The sequence below is a fragment of the Dasypus novemcinctus genome, chromosome 23 (assembly GCF_030445035.2).
Source record: "Dasypus novemcinctus isolate mDasNov1 chromosome 23, mDasNov1.1.hap2, whole genome shotgun sequence".
Classification (NCBI taxonomy): Eukaryota; Metazoa; Chordata; class Mammalia; order Cingulata; family Dasypodidae; genus Dasypus; species Dasypus novemcinctus.
The window spans coordinates 25,783,142-25,805,026 of record NC_080695.1 but is presented as its reverse complement, the minus strand read 5'-3'; the positions used below and the strand labels follow the sequence as shown (position 1 = coordinate 25,805,026).

The following is a 21,885-nucleotide window of genomic DNA, read 5'->3' as shown; positions in this document are numbered from 1 at the left end:
TAACTGAGTCGGGACCCTGCTGCAATCCTTGGCAGCAGTGCTTTTGAAGATATGTACTGTTGTTCCATGATCCTTACTAATAAATCCATTTTGAGAAAATAGAAAGTAAAGCTAGGGAAAATGCATCTCTTTTTGTATATAGGTGACTTAATCTGATAATGAGCTCCCTGTATCTTGGGTTCTCCCTTATTGTCTGCAGTGCCTGAAAGTTGGACCAAGTATGTTTGCTCACTTGAAGCCAATTCCCAAGGCCACACATTCCAAGGAGCCGATCCTGGATTTTATTTCATTTTCTTTTTTATTGGTTCTCCTGTAGCTGTATTTTTATTGTAAATTGCCTACAATACATTTTTGAAGCAGGCGAGACATAGATATTGAATGAATCAATTTTACTAGTGGATAGGCTTACATATATTAAGGAGAATATTAATACTTGAAAGATGGTTATGTATTTTATTTGAGGAATAAATATACTCCATTTTTCTTGATATGGAAGATGGAGTATAAGAAAACTGAATGCCACTTATGCCTTATTAACTCATCTAGAGGAATATTAATAAAGATGTACAAAACACTAAAACAATAGTTGAACAATATTTCTTAGTTAGTTATCTAAACAGGTAATATTCTCTTAGTATATATGTTTATCCAATCAACTCTATCAACTTATATATGAATATACATATACATATATCCAGATTCATATGTAAGGGAGAGTAAGGGGTGAATGCTTGTTCCACAAAAGCTTAATAAAATATATTTTTAATATCAGAGCTCTCTCATATAGGATTTTGTAGTGTCTTGTGTTTGCAAAATTACCTTTGTATTAATGACTTCCTGTATTTCACTATAGTAATCATCTTTAAAATATCATCAGTTCTCTGTATGACTCACTAATCTTAAAAAAATCATCATCCTTATTGCTTGTTTCTCAAAACTACTTTCCTTAATATCTACATTTAGAAATAACTCAATTAGGGACTGTCCTTTATTAATAAAGAGACCTAACAACCAATGGCAATATGTGATCTGTGATTGTTTCTTATTTAAAACCAAAGAGATAAAAGTGACAACTTGGTACCACTGGGGAGTTTGAATGTCTATTGGATATTAATGATATTATGGAATTACTATTAATTTTTACTTGTGATATGGCTAATGTGCGTAGGTAGAAGAATGTCCTTACTCAGCCAACACACACGGAAGTACCTAGGATTAAAGTGTCATACACCCTGCAATTTACTCTCCAATGGTGCAGGGGAAAAGAAGCTCCTGTGTCTCAGTATGTTTCCACATACACACCCACACCAGGCACATATGCAAATATACACACCTAGAGATAAATAAAGCAAAATAGTAATTCTTGAATTTAGGTGGAGGAATACGAGTGTGTACTCCAAGCTCACCTTTTCTGTTTGACAGATGAAAATTGGGGGAAAAAACAATCAAAGCATAAGTGTGTAACTCTTGTGATATTGTTAGTTTGTAGAAAAAGATGTAAAAATTGTATAAGCTTAGAAGCCGGCAACTAATCTACTAACCCAATTTAGTTTGATAAATAGTGCTTAGTATTTAAATGTGTAAATAATATTCCTTTTTCCCAATTTGCCTGCCATATGTGTCCTGAAGAGGTTCTAAATTAAAATCTACAGTCAAAGAACAATGTTCCTTGACTTCTTTTTTCCTTACTCTCTGTAATGGGGTTATAAAAGTCAGGAAACTGCTTTGGGTAGAATTAACATGGACATATCAATTTATGTTTGTTTATTTTCTCACAAAATCATGACGAATAATATGAATATCATTTGAGAGGACCATGCTCTCCTGTCAATTTGAAATGTAACTTTATCATATTACCATATTAAATTTCCATATGAGTTTTATTTCTGGACTCCCTGTTCGTTCCCTTCCTCCCTTCCTCCCTCTCTCCCTCCCTCCCTTCCTTTCTTTCTTTCTGTTGGAAACTGAGGCACAGCAGCCTCACAAAGAGAGATGTGCTGTCTCCACGGCTACTCTTGCAACCTAAGGAATGCAGTAATTAAGAGTTCCCGACAAATGGGATGAAGCTGTTAAAGGCTGAAAGAAAAGATGAGCACATACTTTTTGTAGTGAATGGAACACTTAGACTTTGTACCTTGAGATAAGATTTTTTCAAATTCCTTAGACTATAGGTAATGCTGCTTGTCATCACGTAGGGTACATGTTCCTGCTTGTTGTCACGTAGACTGGGGTATATAGAGAGCCCCTCGTAAACAATAAAGGAGTCTGAGAAGTTATTACTCACAGACCCCCTGATCCCAGCTCCCTTGCTTGTTCTTGCTCTTTGTTTCTTTCCCCCTTTTCTCTTTCTTTCATTCCTGATACCCTTTGGGTCCAAATCTCCAATACATTCTTTCTTTCTTTTTTATAAAAGGGAGTAAAGGGTTTATTAAGAAACAAAAACACAAGAAAAGTACATGGTCTGAGGCATGGACCACGGGCATGATGCAGAATGAGATGCACTGTAACTGGGCTGTAATAACACATTTTATACATTTACAATCTTCAGGTAAGGAAGGCCTTCATAGAGCAATACAAAGAATTGCAACATTTCTAATTGACAGAAATAGTGCATTAGACCATGTCAAAGTATAAAACTTCTATGCAACAAAGGACATTGTGAATTAAGGTAAAAGACAGGAGACAAATTAGGAGGGTTATTGCAAAATTTATAAAACAAAAGAACAGTATAATATATAAAGAAATGCAAACCATAAGAGAAAGTCTAACAGGAAAATACTGTGGACAAATAGACAATTCTCTGAAAAAATACAAATAAAAAATTAAAGCATGAAAACATGATGAACTCATTTACAAGCTCTTTATTAATGAGGGATATATTAAAACATATCAATTTTTTTGATATTTGAAAATTTTAAGGCTTGGGCTTGAATTTTGGCTGATCCATCTGCTAGCTATGCTTGGAAAGTGTACTTTACATCTGTGAGCCTCTACTGTCCTTGTCAGTCAGAGTTGCTGTTTACTTACCATATTAAAAGCATTCCATTGTTCCTTTTCTGAGCAAGTATTTCCCTATCACCTTGTTCTCCATGGATGCCCTAGCGGAGAAATAGAAAATGTAAATGGTTTCTTTGTTTTCTGGTGGCTTCCTAGTTTGGGTTTAAGTCCTTAAGAGACACAGCTATGCTTCCCATTCTGGGATGCCAAAAGATACTTTTGTATAATTCCAAACTTTTCCCTTCATATCTAAATTAATGGAATTTCTGTGATTTACAGTTTGGCTGTCCCTGACTGAGAAGTCTGGTCAACTACTGCACCTAGTCGCCATCTTGCTTCTTTAAAAAAGAAAGCCCAAGATCCAATTTACCTACTGGTAAGGGGAGAAATGTGCCCTCCAAATAGATCTGTTGAGGTCCTAATCCCTAGTACCTCAGGAGGTGACCTTTACATCATTACAGATGGAATTAGGATGGTTAAAATGAGATCATACTATTACTGATGTTTAGTGCATGTAGAAGTTTTAATTAAATTGACTGTGAATGTGTGGAAATGGATAAAGTTGATGGGAACACATTATAGTGAGTAGCAGCTGATTTATAAATGGGATTGAAGCTGAAAAGGGTAGTCTAGGGATGTAAATGTCAATTGAAAGTATGGAATGCAATGAAAGTCCCATGATGATGAAAGAGGTTGATATGGGAGGAGTGGGGTGAAGGGGTGGGAGGTATAGGGGGACTTCATATTTTTTTATTGTAACATTTAAAAATAACAAAGAGAAAAAAAAAGAAAATATGGAAGAGAATAATCTAGGGTCTGAATATCACAGTGAACCCAGAGATGGATGAGAATAGTTGTTGAAGGTACAGATGCAAGAGTGCCCTCTTTGAGCTAGAGCAGATGTACGTCACTCTTGCACGGTAGTGGAAATGTGGATAAGCATCTGAAAAATACAGTTGGTACGACATATGGACCATGGTTAACAGCAATACTGTAATATTCTTGCATCAATGCCAAAGATGTACTGTGTTGATAATGGGGGAGGCATGGAAAAAGTGTGTCAAATGTATACTATGGAACATGGATAGTGGTAATAGTCTGATTCAGTTATCGGTACCAAATATTCCGTCACAACATGGTGTGTTGGTGAAATGATGTTGTCTGGGAATTCTGCACATGCGCAGGATTGTTTTGTAAGATCACAACTTCTGTAATAAAAAATATTTTTAAAAATTAAGATAAATAGGGAAGCGGACTTGGCCCAGTGGTTAGGGAGTCGATCGACCACATGGGAGGTCCGTGGTTCAAACCCGGGGCCTCCTTGACCCGTGTGGAGCTGGCCCATGCGCAGTGCTGATACGCACAAGGAGTGCCGTGCCATGCAGGGGCGTCCCCCGCGTAAGGGCGCCCCACGCACAAGGAGTGCACACTGTAAGGAGAGCCGCCCAGTGCAAAGGAAAGTGCTGCCTGCCCAGGAATGGCACCGCACACACGGAGAACTGACACCCCAAGACGACACAACAAAAAGAGACACAGAGTTCTGTGCCGTGGACAACAACAGAAGCAGACAGAGAACACGCAGCAAAATGGACACAGAGAACGGACAACTCCCGGGGGGGCGGGGCGAGAAATAAATAAAAATAAATCTTAAAAAAAAGTTAAGGTAAATAGAATTATTTGGAAAAGCAAAATAAAAAATGAGGTCATGAGGTCATACTAGAGTGGGGTTCATCTTTAATTCAATAGGATGGATGTCCTTATAAGACGGGAGAGGAGGCACAGATGGACACAGAGAAAACAGCCATGTAATGATAGAGGCAGGGATTGAGTTCTGACACAAACCAAGGAACACCAAAGATTACCAGACATGTCCAGACGCCAAGAAAAGGCATGGAATAGATTCTTCCTTACACACTTCAGAATGAGCATGTCCCTTTTGACACCTGACTTCAGACTGCTGGCCTCCAGACCTGTGAGACAATAAATGCTATTGTTTTGAGCCCCAGGTTGTGGTTCTTTCTGATGGTGGCTCTAGGGAACTAAGACCCCCTACTAAAACTCAATTTTCTTAAACTGAACAGCACGTATACGCGAGAGAGAGATTTATGTTCCAAATATATTCATCCACCAAAAACTTATTTATGGTGAATAATTTAGAAGTCACGAATAGCCTCTTTTTGCATTTTCTTGGAAACAGAATGGAATGAAGTGAACAAGGAATACACTTAATTCACCAACTAAAAGTTCTCTAGTTACTTAAGGCTTGCATTAGTCAACATTTACTTATTTGTAAACATGAAGAACATTCCTACTGTAGTAGGAATGGTAGAAATTAAGTGGCTCTTCGCACAAGTTGAAAGCTTGAATTTGTTATAATTAAACTTTATGATGAAAACTCAAATTATAAAGATGAAGGTAAGTACATTTTTTGAAATGATTTTTAGGAGTCATTGAAATAATAAATTCTACAAGTACTCTAGAAAAAATAACATTATAGACTATAATTTTTAAAGGCACTGTTAAAAACATGTTAAATGACTAAGTTTTGAAGAACAGCAAGTGCTAAAAATGCCTTAACAAAACACTTGGGATTGAAGCCCCCAAATTTATAGGACACCTCCAAATGAGTACAAATTACATTAAACTAGCAGTACTTGCCTCTTTTTCAGCTTCTTTAAATGCAGTTTCTTGGTCCTTTACTCGCTGCATAAACCTCTGTTTCAACACTTCTTCCTCCATCTGATATTAATCATAGAACTCTTGCCTTTTGGTTTCGTAGATATCTTGAAAACTAAACAGGTATTTTTATACTCTCATATTAATGTTTTAATATAAATAAACATATACAAACATGTCTATTTTGAATGTCAATTCCCACATAAGGTCATTTAGCATTATACTCTCATGTAGCAATGCAATATATGGAACATTCTGTATCAGGAGACATAAAAAACAAGGTGTTCTCTTTAACATAAGTTTATACTAAAGTATATAGGAGTATATATAAAGAGTGGTAGAATTTTGAAACACTTATATCAGTGATTTTTCTTGTTCCTATTCACTTTCTATTATATCACACACCTCCACATCTTTTGACAATAAAATTTGGGGAAACCTCTAATTTATGAGACTATTCTCAAATAAATTTTACATAAAGCCAGGCATCTTTCCAAATGTCATTTAAAAGAGCCAGTTCAGTTTTGGTTATCTTCAAAGAACCATAACTGATACATCTGGATTGTCATGCACCGCCATAATTTACAGCATAAATCCTCTACCTCTCCAGTTCGCTAGCCACATCTGCTCTCAAACTTTTTTCACTGGGCTTTCATAACATTACGTCACTGCTTTTCCTCTTTCCTCCAGGCAGCCCTTTGCAATGTTCTTTGCCAATTTGGTGTGATCTTTCTCAATTGCCTTTTAGAGTCTTTATTTTATATTTATATTTCATATAAAAATAAAAAATAAATTTATATGAAATTCATATAAAATAGAGCAAAATAATGTAGTTTTCTCTCAGATACATGTTTCTGCATACACTAAAATAAATGAGACCTTGTTTTAGGCTGTTCCTAGGAGCTATCTGCATCTAAGTCAGAAGATGATTAAAAACCTAAAAGCCAGGATGCAAGAAATACAGTTATTCTCATTTCCAAACGATTCTGTCTCATGGTTGTGGGGGGAATTCTAAATTAGGCATTTGGTTGTCTTCACAAGACCCCCCACTCACCTGACTGGCTGGTTGTCTGGACCCACATCTGTGAAGCCCATTATAAGGAGTTTGGAGCACCCGTAACGTTCATAGTGTCCAGTGTGGGTCTGTCCTTCCATATTTGTACAAAGGAGCATATCCTGGAGCTTCACAAAGTCACGGTGATTTTCATTTTCCACTAGTAAAAAAAATAATAAAGCTATAACATACTTTATCAGTCCCTGGCACTCAGTAAGTATCCTTGAATGAAAGCATGCATGAAAACCACATTTAAAATGAGAAACAACTAACAATTTCTTTGATTAATAATTAATCAGTTAATTTTTAATGTACAATTTTTAGTTGTATTCTGTGTACCAATTATAACTACACTTCATTTATGGTCCAGGAAATTTTCTTTGAATGTATCACCTAGTGAATAAATGGGAAATAGCAAAATAGTATGTTATATTAGTAAAGGTTATATGTTTTCATTTATAATTTTGTTAGTATATTACAAAATACACTCAAGATACATTACAGAGACCTAACAGAGTATGTAATATAATTTCACTAAAGTAAATAATTTCACTACAGTGAATTTTCCTAATGCAAAGATATTAACAAATGTGCATGCTTTATCAAATTCTATTATACAATCCATATTTATGAGACTGCACTAGTCAATATTCAAATAACCAATAAATTCACATGTCTTTCTCTCATGTTTGTCATATATAGGAGACAGAACACAAGAAATTATTGTATTATACATGATATTGTGACTAAATTATATATATAGTTCATGAAAAGATGTTAAGTTTTTAAGTGTGATTTTTTAATTTAAAATTTTCTAATAAGTTAATTTTTAAAACAAAATAATCTGGAATCCAGTATGGCTAGAGATAATCCATTCCCCATTAATTAGCATTATGGTATGTGAAACAAACAGTAAATTATTAATACTTCCTTTTATAATATTCCAACTCATCATAAAATTATATAAATAATAAAAATGTGAACAATCTAATTTACCTTTAGCCAAAGATAAATTACACTTATTTGGTATAGAAATAGTTGCTCAGTCTTTTTTCTAGAGACCAGTAAAAAATACTTTAAAAGCATCCTTTTGCTCAAATGTGGACTCTTTCTAAGGCGAACTAAGCATATAAATGTACTACATCCCACCCACCAGTCACAGGTGAGACCTGGCTCTTAAGGAAGAGCCAACCTAGAACCGAGGAATTATTACTAGGTAACCAACTAGCAATGCATTATTACCAAGCACCAACTAGCTACTAGCAATGCATTGGGAAAAAGACCATGACTAAAAGGAGGAAATATTAAATACAAATGAGTTTTTATGGCTAAGAGATTTCAAAGTGAGATGGGAGGTCATTCCAGAGTTTATGCTTCTGCACATCTCAGCAGGATCTCATTGATAGTCACGGTAAACAGGCTTCAAACAGCGGTGCCTCTGAGGGCTCTAGAGACATCTAGAGACTATAGGCAGGGCAGACAATATCAGGAATTCGGCACCCTGTCAGTGAGCCTTATTTTAGAATATTTGCTCCCCAATGTAACGAGTTAGACTAGTTTATCATTTCCCTACACATGGCTCTTCTGCCACTTTTATTTGAACCTATACTTAGCACTATACTCATTAAATATATGTCCCAGAGACTTAAATCTTGGGTCTGTTCATGTGCCATTTGAGCCCTGAATCTCAGCAGAGTTGCATCACCTACTCTCCAGTTCAGTGGACTTGCCCAGGACAACTAACACAAGGATGATAATGGACAACACTCATCCCTTAAACAGAGTATCCACAACTGCAAGGAAGACCCACCAATCACTTGCCCCATGGGATCTGACTCCCATTCTAAATCTGAATCAGAGTGGGCATCACCATCCCTAAATTCTCAGGAGTGAGGGATGAACAAACATAAAGGGACAATGAAACCATGGATGGATGTAGACTTACTATTATTCTAAAAGTGGAAGAACTTGTAACATTCCTATAAAGGCAGTGACAACCAGAGGTTCTGAGGAGACAGAGAAATAAGAATAGCTGTAAAGTGGGGCAATTTTTGGGCCATTAGAATTATCCTGCATGACATTGCAATGATGATGGATAAAGGCCATGATACATTTTGTCATAACCTGTAAAATGATGTGGTGCAAAGTTTACACTATAATGTAAATATATCCCATAGTTAGTAGCAATGCTTCAGTATGGGTTCAACAACTCTAACAAGTGTACCACAACAGGGAAAGATGTTAATGTGGGAAGTGAAGGAGGGGTAGAGGGTGGAGTATATGGGAACCCTGTATATTGTTATGTAATATTTATGAAATCTAAAACTTCTTTGAAAATAAAAATTTTAAAAATACTTTATAAATTAGGTAGCAATTAGTTTATGTAGCATGGCTAAACACCAGTATATATGCTCCAATTTGACTGAAACTTCCCTTTCTTCAAAATCTTTCCCGGGAAGCGGACTTGGCCAAACGGATGGGGCTTCCGCCTGCCACATGGGAGGTCAGTGGTTCAAAACCCTGGCCTCCTTGACCCATGTGGAGCTGGCCCATGCTCAGTGCTGATGTGTGCGAGGAGTGCCCTGCCACGCAGGGATGCTCCCCGTGAAGGGGTGCCCCCCAAGATGGGGAGTCCCACACGCAAGGAGTGTGCCCCATAAGGAGAGCCACCCAGCGTGAAAGAAAGAGCAGCCTGCCCAGGAATGTCGCCGCACACACAGAGAGATGACGCAGCAAGATATGACACAAGGAAAAGAAACAGATTCCTGTGCCTCTGACAACAACAGAAGCAGACAAAGAAGAACATACAGCAAAATGGACACAGAGAACAGGCAACTGGGGGGGAAGGGAAGAGAAATAAATGGGAAAATATATCTTTAAAAAAAAAACGTTTCCCAATCATCTGAATGTCACAGTTTACACGCACACACAGAAAAATGCACATGGCACATTGGGCTTAACTAGGCAGTCCTACCCAGCCTCTGGATTTTAGCTTAAACCAGCATCGAGAAAACTCTTACGAAAATGAATCATAGTCAAGTAAGAATTAGCTTATTTGAAAACGCAATCTGTGTTCCTATTAGTAACTTAATTTACAGTTTAGCAAGAGTATTAAAATTAGTTTATGCTAAAGTCCTCTTCTGAGACTGTGAGGTGACAAGCATGGTGTATTACCATAATTGTTTCTGGCCTGCTCACATCATACTTACCTTGTATGACTCCCCAAGGGTACTGGCGACCACTGAACGTCCTTTTTCCTACTTTTACTTCATCCATACTCCCGACCACAGTAAAGGGTAAAAGTCCCTGGAAAGAAACAATGACATCAATGCATTCCTTAGTACCAATATGGCTTACTATGTTGTTATTATTACTATTATGAAAATAATAGAGATGGAAATATTATACTAAATTTACTCAAAAGGAGATATGCCCTGCCTCAGGTCAGACTGGGCAGTGAAGATGAGCTAACTGATTTCTACACTCATTAATGTCAGGCCATACACACACTTGAAAATTATCTACCGAACAGAACTTAGAACAAGGCATCCAGCTATGGGGAATAAAAAGAGGGGAAATTTTTTAGTAGATATATCATTACTCTTCCATTATCTTTCTCCTCAAACACCAAGGTAATGATTAAGAAATGATATGTACTATAAAATACAATAATAAACAGGAACATATAAGTCCCAATGGAGTCCAAAAGCAATTTTGAACATTAAGAGTCAGGGTGAATCTGGAGAATGAGGTGCAACCCAAGCTGGATCTGGGAAGATGATGACCAAAGAAGGGACGGAAACCTTAGGTAAGGAGAATGCTTTGAATAGGATACAGAAACAGAAATAGCAAGACAGATCCATGGTCTGCCTAAAGTTAAATAGTTTGGTCTAGGAGGGTTGGTGTAAAGGAAATGTCTAAGATTAAAATTAGTAAACATTTTATCAAATATTTATATGTAATATTTATTTTTTTTCTTTTTTTTATTGACTTTGTAATAATATTACATTAAAAATATATATATATGAGGTCCCATTCAACCCCACCACCCCCACCCCACCTCTCCCCCGCCCAGCAACACTTATTCCCATCATCATGACACATCCATTGCATTTGGTAAGTACATCTTTGGGCACCTCTGCACCTCATGGTCAGTGGTCCAGATCATGGCCCATACTCTCCCCCATTCCATCCAGTGGGCCCTGTGAGGATTTACAATGTCCGGTGATTGCCCCTTATATGTAATATTTAAAAGCAAAATATAAAAAGAATTATATGCCATGAACAAGTGGGATTTATTTCAAGAAAGCAAGGTTGCTTTAATACCAAAAGTCCATTAATGTAATATATCATATAAAAAAAATAAAAACAAGCAAGAAACCACATGACCATCTCAATAAATGCAGGAAAAGCCTTAGACAAAACCCAATAATACCCTTTGATGATAAAGAAAACATGAAGAAATGAAATAAAAGGGAACTTCCTCAACCTAATTAAGGACCTCTACAAAAAAATCCACAGCTAACATCAGAGTTAATGGTGAAAAGACTGGGTGATTTCCCTCCTAAAATTAAAAGCAAAAACAAGTATATTTACGTTCACCATTTCTGTTTAACATTGGACTTCATGTTCTAGTCTCGGCAAGTAGGTAAGAGAAAGAAAAGAAATCAAATTATCTCTATTCAAAAATGGCATGATCTTGTACATAAGAAACCCTAAGGAATTCATGAAAAGGTATTAGACCTAATGAATGAGTTCAGCATGGTTGCAGGATACAATATCAATACACACAGACATGTACAATTGTATTTCTATACATTTGCAATGAACAACCCAAAAATTATATTAAGAAAACAATTACACTGACAATGGCATAAAAAATAATAAAATAGATAGGAATAAATTTAACAGAAGTCCAAACTTGATATTCTGAAAACTACATAAAATTGCCAAAAGGAATTTTCAAAGATCTTAATAAATGGGAAAACATTTCCTATTCATGAATCAGAGACTTAATATGTTTTAAGATGGCAATACTCCCCAAACTAACTGACACATTCAAGAGAATCCCTATTAGAATCTCAACTGACTTCTTTGTAGAAATTGACAGGCTGATTCGAAAATTCATATTGAATTGCAAAAGATCCAGAATAGCTAATACAATCTAGAAAAAGAACAAAGTTGAAGGACTTGCACTTTCTGATTTCAAAACCAACTACAAAGCAATCGTAATGATAGAGCAAGAAGTAATCATATGATATTGGCACAAAAGTAGACATATAGATCAATGGAATAGTATTGACAGTCTAGAAATAAACCCATATCTATGATCAACTGATCAAAACCGTTCAATGGGGGAAAGAATAGTCTTTAACAAATGATGCTGGGACAACTGGATAGCCACATTCAAAAGAAAGCCATTGAATCTTTAACTTACATGATATAAAAAAATTAACCCAAAATACACCAAAGACCTAAATATAAGAACTAAAAGTATAAAACTGTTAGAAGAAAATCAGAATAAACTTTCATGACCTTGGATTAGGAAACAGATTCTTAGATATGACATCAAAACACGAGCAACAAAATAAAAAATAAATTAAAATTCATGAAAGTTTAAAACTTTTGTGTTTCAAAGGACACCATCAAGAAAGTGAAAAAGACAACCCACAGAAAAGGAGAAAAGATTTTCAAAACATATCTGATATATGTGAGATATATATGTATATATCACATAATATATAAATAACCTTTACAATGAAAATAAAAAGAAAAAATCCAATTAAAAAGACAGGGCAAAGGATCTGACTAGATATTTCTCCAAGTAAAATACAAAGATAGCCAGTAGACACATGAAAACATGCTCAAAATCATTATTTTGTCATGAAAATGCACACCCCAACCACAAAGAGATATCATTTCCTGTCCGCTAGGAGGGGTAGAATCAAAATGTCAGATAATAACAAGTGTTGACAAGGATGTGAAGAAATCAGAATCTTCATACACTGCTATTGGGAATAAAAATGATGCAGGTGCTTTGGAAAACAGTCTCAGTTCCTCAAACAATTAAACATAGAGTTAACATATGACCCAGATATTCCACTTCTAGGCATATACTCAAGAGAAATTAAAACATATCCACACAAAAACATGTACATGAATGTTTAAAGCAGCATTATTCTTAATACCCAAAAGACAGAAATGACTCAAACGTCCATAAACTGATGAATGGATGCACAATGTCTGGTACATCCATACAATGGAATATTATTTGGCTATTAAAGGAATGAAGTATTTTTACATGCAACAATGTAAACAAACCTTGAAAATGCAGTAAGTGAAAGAAACCAGTCACAAAAAATATGTATTATATGTCGTGGTTTGAGCTGTATGTAGCTCAGAAAAACATATTAAACTTACTCCATTCCCTTGAGTATGAATGAACCCATTGTAAACAGAACTTTTTGATGAGGTTACTTCAGTTCAGGTACAGCCTACCTCAATCTGGATGGGTCTTAATCCTATTACTTAATCCTATTACCTTCAGAAGCACAGTGAAATTCAGACAGAAAGACAGAAAGCCATGGAAGTAAGAAACTGAAATTCAACAGAACCCAGAAGAGAACTGAGAAGCAGGAGAGGTCGCCGTAAGCAGTGCCATGTGACAGAGGAGGCAAGGACCAAGGATGGCTGGCAGCCAGCTCCAGAATGCCAGTCTTCAGGAAGAAAACATCACCTTGATGACAACTCGATTGGGACCTTCTTGGCCTCAAAACTGTGAGCCACTAAATTCCCATGATTTACGTCATCCTTTTGCAAGGAATTTGCTTGCACAGCCTAGAAAACTAAAACCTAATATCATTTCATTCATCTCCAATGTAAAGAACAGGAAAATCTATAGAGAGAGATATTAGATTAGTCATTGTCCAGGACTGATGGGAGGGTGGAAGGATAGAAAGGTGGAATACCTACAACGTATGGGGTTTATTCTGATACGATGAAAATGTAAAATTAATTGTGATGATGATTGCACATATAAGTGAATACACTATAAACCACTGAACTATACACTTTAAATATATTCATTTGGTATATGAACTCTATCACAAAAAAAGCTAAGAAGGAATCAATTTACAGCCAATTTTTTTCAAATCAAGAAAATAAAACATTTTCCCATACTAGACTTTGAAAAAAATTACCTTGTTTTTGTTGACAATATGTTACCAATATTGTTCCTTATAAATTGTATTTTCATTCCACATGTAAAATATAATTAATATTGAACAGTTAGAAGCTTACATTCATTAAGGAGTTAGTCTAAGCAGTCGTTTCATCCTCTATTGGGAACTGGTATATTTCAATGCCATTGCTGACCAATTCTCTCATTATCTTACTCTTAAACATCCGTAAATCATTTTTAGATATCGTATCTGCTTTGGCAATCAGCAGTATAATGTTGACATATTAAGAAGGAAATCAAACAAAACCTCATCACAGAGAATTTGCTCTCCATCCTATTGTTTTTATAGTCAGAACCTTATCACCTCTGACAATAAATTTTATAATTAGATAATCACTGGCTGTCATTCCTAGAAACACCTTCCTTCAAAAATACTTTCCCAAATCATCAGTGCTTTTTTTTGTATGTCCAAAACCATAGATTTATTAGAACTTTCTATGCATCTGCATTTTAGATCCTATAAGAAGTAAAAAGTAGAGTTACATTACAAAAATACAATACAATAGTGCTGACATTTATAATTACTCAGGTACCAGAAGTCTGTATTTCTCATGCAACTTCTAATTACTGTCTAATTTCCTTTCTTTTCAGTCAGAAGAACTCCCTTTAGGATTGCTTGCAGGGCAGGTCTTATGGCAATGAATTCCCTCAGCTTTTGTTTCTCTGGGAATGTCTTAATATCTATCTCATTTTTGAAAAACAGTCTCTCCAGACATAAAATTCTTGTTAGGCAATTTTTTCTTTTGCACTTTAAATAATTCATCTGTCCTCCATGGTATTTGGTGAGAAACTGGCACTTGATCTTATTAGGACTCTCTTGTACATAACACATAGCTTTTCTCTTGCACCTTTCAGAACTCTTTCCTTGTTCTAGACATTCGACAATTTGACTATGGTGTGTCTGCATCTATTTTCTACTTTATCTTGTTTGGAGTGCATTGAACTTCTTGAATTTGTGTAATTATATTGTTCATTAAATTTGTGAAGTTTTCTGACATTATTCCTTTAAATATTCCTTCTACCCTTTTCTCTCTTTCTTCTCCTTCTGGGACTCCCATAATACATATATTGGAGTGTTTGATGGTATCACACAAGTCTCTCAGGCTCTGTTTAGTTTTTTTTCAATTCTTTTATCTTCCTGTTTCTTACTCTGGATCATTTCAACTGTCTTGTCTTTGAGATAACTTATTCTTTCTTCTTCCAGCTCCAATCTCCTGTTGAACTCTCCAGGGAATTTTTCATTTCTGTTAATATATTCTTCACTCCTGTCGTTCTGTTTGGTCCTTTGAAAATCTTGTATCTCTTTATTGATATACTCATATTGTTCATTCATCATTTTCCTGATATTCTTTAGCTATTTCTTCATGTTATCTTATCTCTTTGAGCATACTGGTTATCTTTTTTATTTTAATCTTTGCCCATTATGTCCAAGGTCTTGTCCTCTTCATTGATGGTTTACGGATTTTTGTCTCATTCCTTTGGATAGACCATAATTTCCTGTTGTCTTGCAATCTTTTGGAACAGCTACATTTTATTATTTCAGAGTACTAACTCTGGGATATGGTATTTGAGCTCTCTGGGTCTTAAATTTGGTACCACCTAGTGATAAAGACACATTTCCTTGACTGCCTGGAGTTAAGACCTGGTAAATCCCAGACACTGACTCCTGTTTCCTCTGCCTCTGGGTACAGCTTCTTCACCAGTTCGAAAGAGACCCAGATGGTTTTGTTATAACTCAGAAATGATTTTCTTACTTTAAGTCTGTGTTTCAGACAATGTTCCATAACAATAAAGAACTGCTGCAAGCAGGGATAGTCAGAATCCAAAAGGCAGCCAAAACCTAGAGCTGATTCAACAAGTCCTTTGATGCTCAGTTTAGTCAAATTTAACAAGTTTGGTCTCTCTTCAGCTGTGGGGACTTTTGCAGCCATGGCAGCACCATGGTCTCTGGCTGTGGCTCTATGATTCTCCCCAACACCCAGCTCCCTCTCATTCTGCAGCAGATGCCACGGTGTCTCCATCAGTGCTCTTTGAAAATTAATGTTTTATCAGAATTCAGGTTTAGAAATCTCAATCTTCTTCCTCTTGTTCTCAAAATCTCTTACATTTGCAACATATCAGGCGGAGATAAACTGCCAGCAGTAGGGTGAAGTAGTCTAATTCATTAACAATTTCATTTCTTATTAAACTGTGTGCTGGAAAGTCAGAATGAGAGATCTTTATTCGAGAGTGTAGAATAGATGAAATTTGTCCTTCTACCTGTCACTTGTGCATGCCATCTTATTCCAATAAATCCATCTTAGTCAATTCACCGTTTTCATAGACCATGATGTTCTGAAGGTAGATTTGCTTTTTCTCCATAGACTCCCTAAAATATATATAGTCTGTTTTTTGGTACCATACTCTAAAGGCTGAATTTGTGTGTTTGTGTGCATATATATATTTGCGAGTGTGTACACAGCACCTTTTTAACAAATATGGAGATAATTCCTTTTTACACATGAGCATATTATATTCACACTTTTTTTCTAGTTTTAATATAGCCTGTGCATGTATTCAAAAATATCTAATTCTGTATCCAAGTGTGCCGAGTTTCTAGAAAACCAATTAAGTAATATAGGCTCTATATGCTTTAAATATTCAGAAAGAAGGTAGACTGAACGTGTATTCAAAGTTATATCCAGACAGAATGTGGGCAATATGTTAATTCACGCTTACCTGGAGGGTAGGCAATATGTTAATCCAAGCTTGCCTGGAGTGTGGGGGATATGCTAATTCAAAACCTAGCTGGTACTCAAACAAACTCTTACAACTCTAAGTAACTAACAAAGAAAAGCCCTTTTTGCATAAAAGCACCGTTTGACTCCCCACTCTTACATTCTGTATAAAAGGGACCCAGAAATCCTACTTGGGGCTCGGCTTTTTGGACAGGAGTCCACCAGGCCCAGCCTGATGTAATAAATTTTCCTTCTCAGGATATTCCTGAGCCCTAGCCTTCAATACACAATCACGGAATCCTTTCTGCTTCCACAACAGTTCCACAATCTGATCACTCATGTCCTCACGCATTTACATCTTAAAAATTAAACTTTGTAGAAAATAGCAGTATGCAAATTCCAAAGTATTTTTTATTCCTGTTGAAAGGCATTATTGGGAAGTTGATTTGGCCCAATGTATGGGGCATCTGCCCACCACATGGGAGGTCCAAGGTTCAAACCCAGGGCCTCTGGCCAGTGTGATGAGCTCACCCACACACAGTGCTGGTGTGAGCAATGAGTGCCGTGCCAGGCAGGGGAGCCCGTGCATAGGGGAGCCTTATGCGCAAGGAGTGCACCCCATGAGGAGAGCTGCCCAGTGCGGATAAAAGTGCAGCATGCCCAGGAATGGCGCCACACACACAGAGAGCTGATGCAGCAAGATGACACAACAAGGAAGTGGACTTGGCCCAATGGATAGGGCATCCGCCTACCACATGGGAGGTCCGCGGTTCAAACCCCGGGCCTCCTTGACCGTGTGGAGCTAGCCCATGCACAGGGCTGATGCGCGCAAGGAGTGCCATGCCACGTAGGGGTGTCCCCCGCATAGAGGAGCCCCACGCACAAGGAGTGCGCCGCATAAGGAGAACCGCCCATCACGAAAGTGCAGCCTGCCCAGGAATGGTGCCGCACACATGGAGAGCTGACACAACAAGATGACGCAACAAAAAGAAACACAGATTCCCATACCGCTGACAATGACAGAAGCAGACAAAGAAGGAGACGCAGCAAATAGACACAGAGAGCAGACAACTGGGGTGAGGTGGGGAGGGAGAGAAATAAATAAATAAATACATCTTAAAAAAAAAAGTAAGCTATTAAAAAAAAAAGAGAGAGAGAATGTTCTGTAGGTGAAATCAAGTAGAGACACACATGGATGAGAGAAATCTGGTACTTAAAGAAAGAACGTTTAATCTTCAGTTCTTCTTGAAGATAGGCCTCAAACTGAGCATCTGTGTAGTCCACTATGGGTCAGTAGCTGAAAGATGATTACTTAAACTTTTAGCATAAAATAATAATAAAATCTGAATTCTGAATTTTCACCATTAAATAGTTATTAGGTTGGTGCAAAAGGAATTGGAGCTTCACTGTGAAATTTAAATCATTGCAACAAGGCTCCAACACATCTTTATTAATCAAAATAGGAACCACTACAATCAACCCATTTTTGCCAATGAGAAATTATTTTTTTTATTCCTATAGCGTAAAAATCCATGCTTCTGGATTCAACAAACTCCTGGAAAGCATACTCTGCGTCCTGCTGGCTGTGGAAGTGTTTTCCCTGCAAAAGTTGTCAAGATGCTTGAAGAAGTGGTAGTCTGTTGGTGAGAAGTCAGGTGAATATGGTGAATGAGGCAAAACTTTGTAGCCCAATTTCTTCAGCTTTTGAAGCATTAGTTGTGTGACATGCAGTCGGGCATTATGGAAAACTGTAGTGGATCAGACCAGCAGCAGACCACCAAAGAGTGACCATGACCTCTTTTTTTTTTAAAAGATAGATTTATTTATTTATTTATTTATTTATTTATTCCTACCCGCCCCAGTTGTCTGTTCTCTGTGTCTATTTCCTGCATCTTCTTCTTTGTCTGCTTCTGTTGTCATCAGTGGCACGGGAATCTGTTTCTTTTTGCTGCATCATCTTGTTGTGTCAGCTCTCCATGTGGGTGGCATCATTCTTAGGCAGGCTGCACTTTTCTTCGCGCTGGGCGGCTCTCCTCACGGGGCGCAAGGGATCCCCTATGAGGGGGACACCCCTGTGTGGCACGGCACTCCTTGCACGCACCAGCACTGCGCATGGTTCAGCTCCACACTGGTCAAAGAGGCCCGGAGTTTGAACTGCGGACCTCCCATGTGGTAGACGGATGTCCTAACCACTGGGCCAAGTCTGCTTCCCACCATGACCTTTTTTTGCTGTGTGTTTGGCTTTGGGAAGTGCTTTAGCACTTCTCGCTCCAGCCACAGAGCTGGTTATCACCGGTTGTCATATAAAATCCACTTTTCATTGCACGTCACAATCTGATTGAGAAATGATTCGTTGTTGTTGTCTAGAATGAGAAGATGACACTTCAAAAACCATTTTTTTTATTTTCGGTCAGCTCATGAGGCACCCACTTATCGAGCTTTTTCACCTTTCCAATTTGCTTCAAATGCTGAATGACCATAGAATGGTCAATGTTGAGTTTTTTGGCAACTTCTCATGTAGTTCTAAGAGGATCAGCTTTGATGATCGCTCTCAGTTGGTTGTTGTCAACTTCCGATTGCCGGTCACTACGCTCATCTTCAAGGCTCTTGTCTCCTTTGTAAATCTTCTTGAATCACCACTGCACTGTAATTCGATAGCAGCTTCTGGTCAAATGTCTATTGATGTTAAGAGTTGTCTACGCTGCTTTATGATCCATTTTGTACTCAAATTTTAAAAATCAGTTGAATTGGCTTTTTGTCTAACATCATTTCCATAATCTAAAATAAATATAAACTAAACATCAAGTAATAAGTTATTAGCAAAAAAAGAAAAAACCATAAAGCAAGAAATGCACATTGAAATGATGTGTAACATAACCACATTTATTTAAGAGTATATCCCATTATCAAATGGCAAATTTCAACATGCAAAACCTCACTTACTTTTGCAACAACCCATTAATATGTCTGAACAGTTTGCTATAGTGAGAAAAGATAATGTGCATAACATGCCATACAAAGATAACAATTCAAAATCAACAATAAGACCTGTGCTTTACATTGTTTATAGAAATGGCAAGACACTCTATCAATTCCATGCAATCCCAATCAGAAACCAAATTTTATATGCATCTGTATGTAAAAGTGCAAAAACCGAGAATGCCCAAGTGATATTAAAGAAATCAAAATAAGATACACTCTTCAAGTGTCAGGACTTGTTATGAACCTAAAATAATTAATGCAGTATGGAAACAGCACGGGGATAAAAAGACCAAACTACAACGGAATTTTTTTTTTTTTTGCAGTGCAAGGGTGGTAGAACTTTTCTATGCTATGAGAGAGATACACAATTCTATGCATTTTTAAAAGATTTATTTATTTCTACACACACACACACCTTTGTCTGCTTTCTATGTCCATTCGCTGTGTGTTCTTCAGTGTCTGTTTGCATTCTCATTATGCAACTAGGGGAAGCAATTCTAGGACCTACGGGGTGGGAGAGAGGCAATCATTCTCTTGCACCACCTCAGCTCCCTGATCTGCTATACTCTTATTGTCCCTCCTCTGCGTCTCTTTTTGTTGTGTCATCTTATTTAGGCAGCTCTCCGTATGTGCCAGCACTCTAGAGCGGGCAGTACTCTGCAAGACCAGCACTCCACGTAGGTCAGCTCACCACACAGGCCAGGTTGCCTTCACCTGGAGGCACTGGGCATCAAACCCTGGATGCCCGATATGGTAGATGGGAGCCCAATTGCTTGATCCATATCTGCTTCCCAATTCTACACATTTTTCAAAACCCGTAGCTATGTACACTAAAAATTGTGAATTTTACTGTATATAAAATTTTGAAAAGAATAAACTAAATAAATAAATGAAATAGGGAAGCGGACTTGGCCTAGTGGTTAGGGCATTCGTCTACCACATGGGAGGTCCGCGGTTCAAACCCCGGGCCTACTTGACCCGTGTGGAGCCAGCCCATGCATAGTGCTGATGCGTGCAAGGAGTGCCGTGCCAAACAGGGGTGTCCCCCACGTAGGGGAGCCCCATGCGCAAGGAGTGCGCCCTGTGAGGAGAGCTTGCCCAGCGCGAAGGAAAGTGCAGCCTGCCTAAGAATGGTGCCACCCACACAGAGAGCTGACACAAGATGATGCAGCAAAAAGAAACAGATTCCCATGCCGCTGACGACAACAGAAGCAGACAAAGAAGACGATGCAGCAAACAGACACAGAGAACAGACAACCAGGGCAGGGAGCGGGGGAGAAATTAATTAATTAATTAATTAAATAAATAAAATGAAATAAACCTGTGGCAAGTGAATTATGTCCCCAATGAAAGACATGTTCTTAATCTTAATCTACATTCCCATGGGTGTGAATTCATGTGTAAATAGGATGATATTTTTAGCTAAGGGGTGGTCCCAGGCAGTCAGGGTGGGCTTTAACTCATATTCCTGGGGTCCTCTATCAGACTTACCAGAAGAAATTTAGATACAGCCAGAGAAGGTCACACAGGAGAAGTGGCAAGTCAGCAGAAACTAGGATCCCAGACACAGGGAGACAGATGACCACGCAAGAGGAGGCAGAGACGCAAGCCAAGGGACCCCAAGCACTGCAACTAGCCAGCGCCAGACTGAAACAGAATTTGAGGAGAAAGCATGGCCTTCCTGAGGCCCTGATTTTGGAATCTAGCCTCTTGAACCTTGGGCCAATAAATTCCTGTTGTTAAGCCAACCCTTTGGGTGGTATTTGTCAAAGAAGCCTGGCAAGCCAAGACAAGGTCCAATGAAGGAGGTAGAGAAAGGGGAGGCTTCTTTTAGGGTTGATAGATGAAGTGTATTAACTTAACGCTTAGGAAATGAGACAGATACCAGAGAGGCTTGACTAAAAGTAAAATAGTCGATTCCCCCACACACACAAAAAAAACTTGCTTGGGGAAGATCAGAAGAGTTGACTATCATGACTGGATTAAGAGAAATCACCTAGTGAGAATAGGTGCCAGTTATTTCAGTATCAACCTCTGGTGAAATGTGCTATTGTCAAAAAAGGGGAACGATCTGGAATTTCATAACTCTGATAAAAGAAAAATTAAAGAAAATCTGTATCATCTTAAAAAGCCATACTGTAGGAGAAATCCAAAATAGAATACAAACTGGAAAAACTGAACTAAATTCTATTACAAATAAATAGCATAACCAAAATGAA

At 37.5% G+C, this 21,885-nt stretch overlaps 1 pseudogene; it reads right to left on the bottom strand.

The window, feature by feature from the left end:
• Positions 1 to 21,885, bottom strand: part of LOC101438983 (septin-14-like) — a 56,528-nt pseudogene that overhangs the window by 474 nt on the left and 34,169 nt on the right.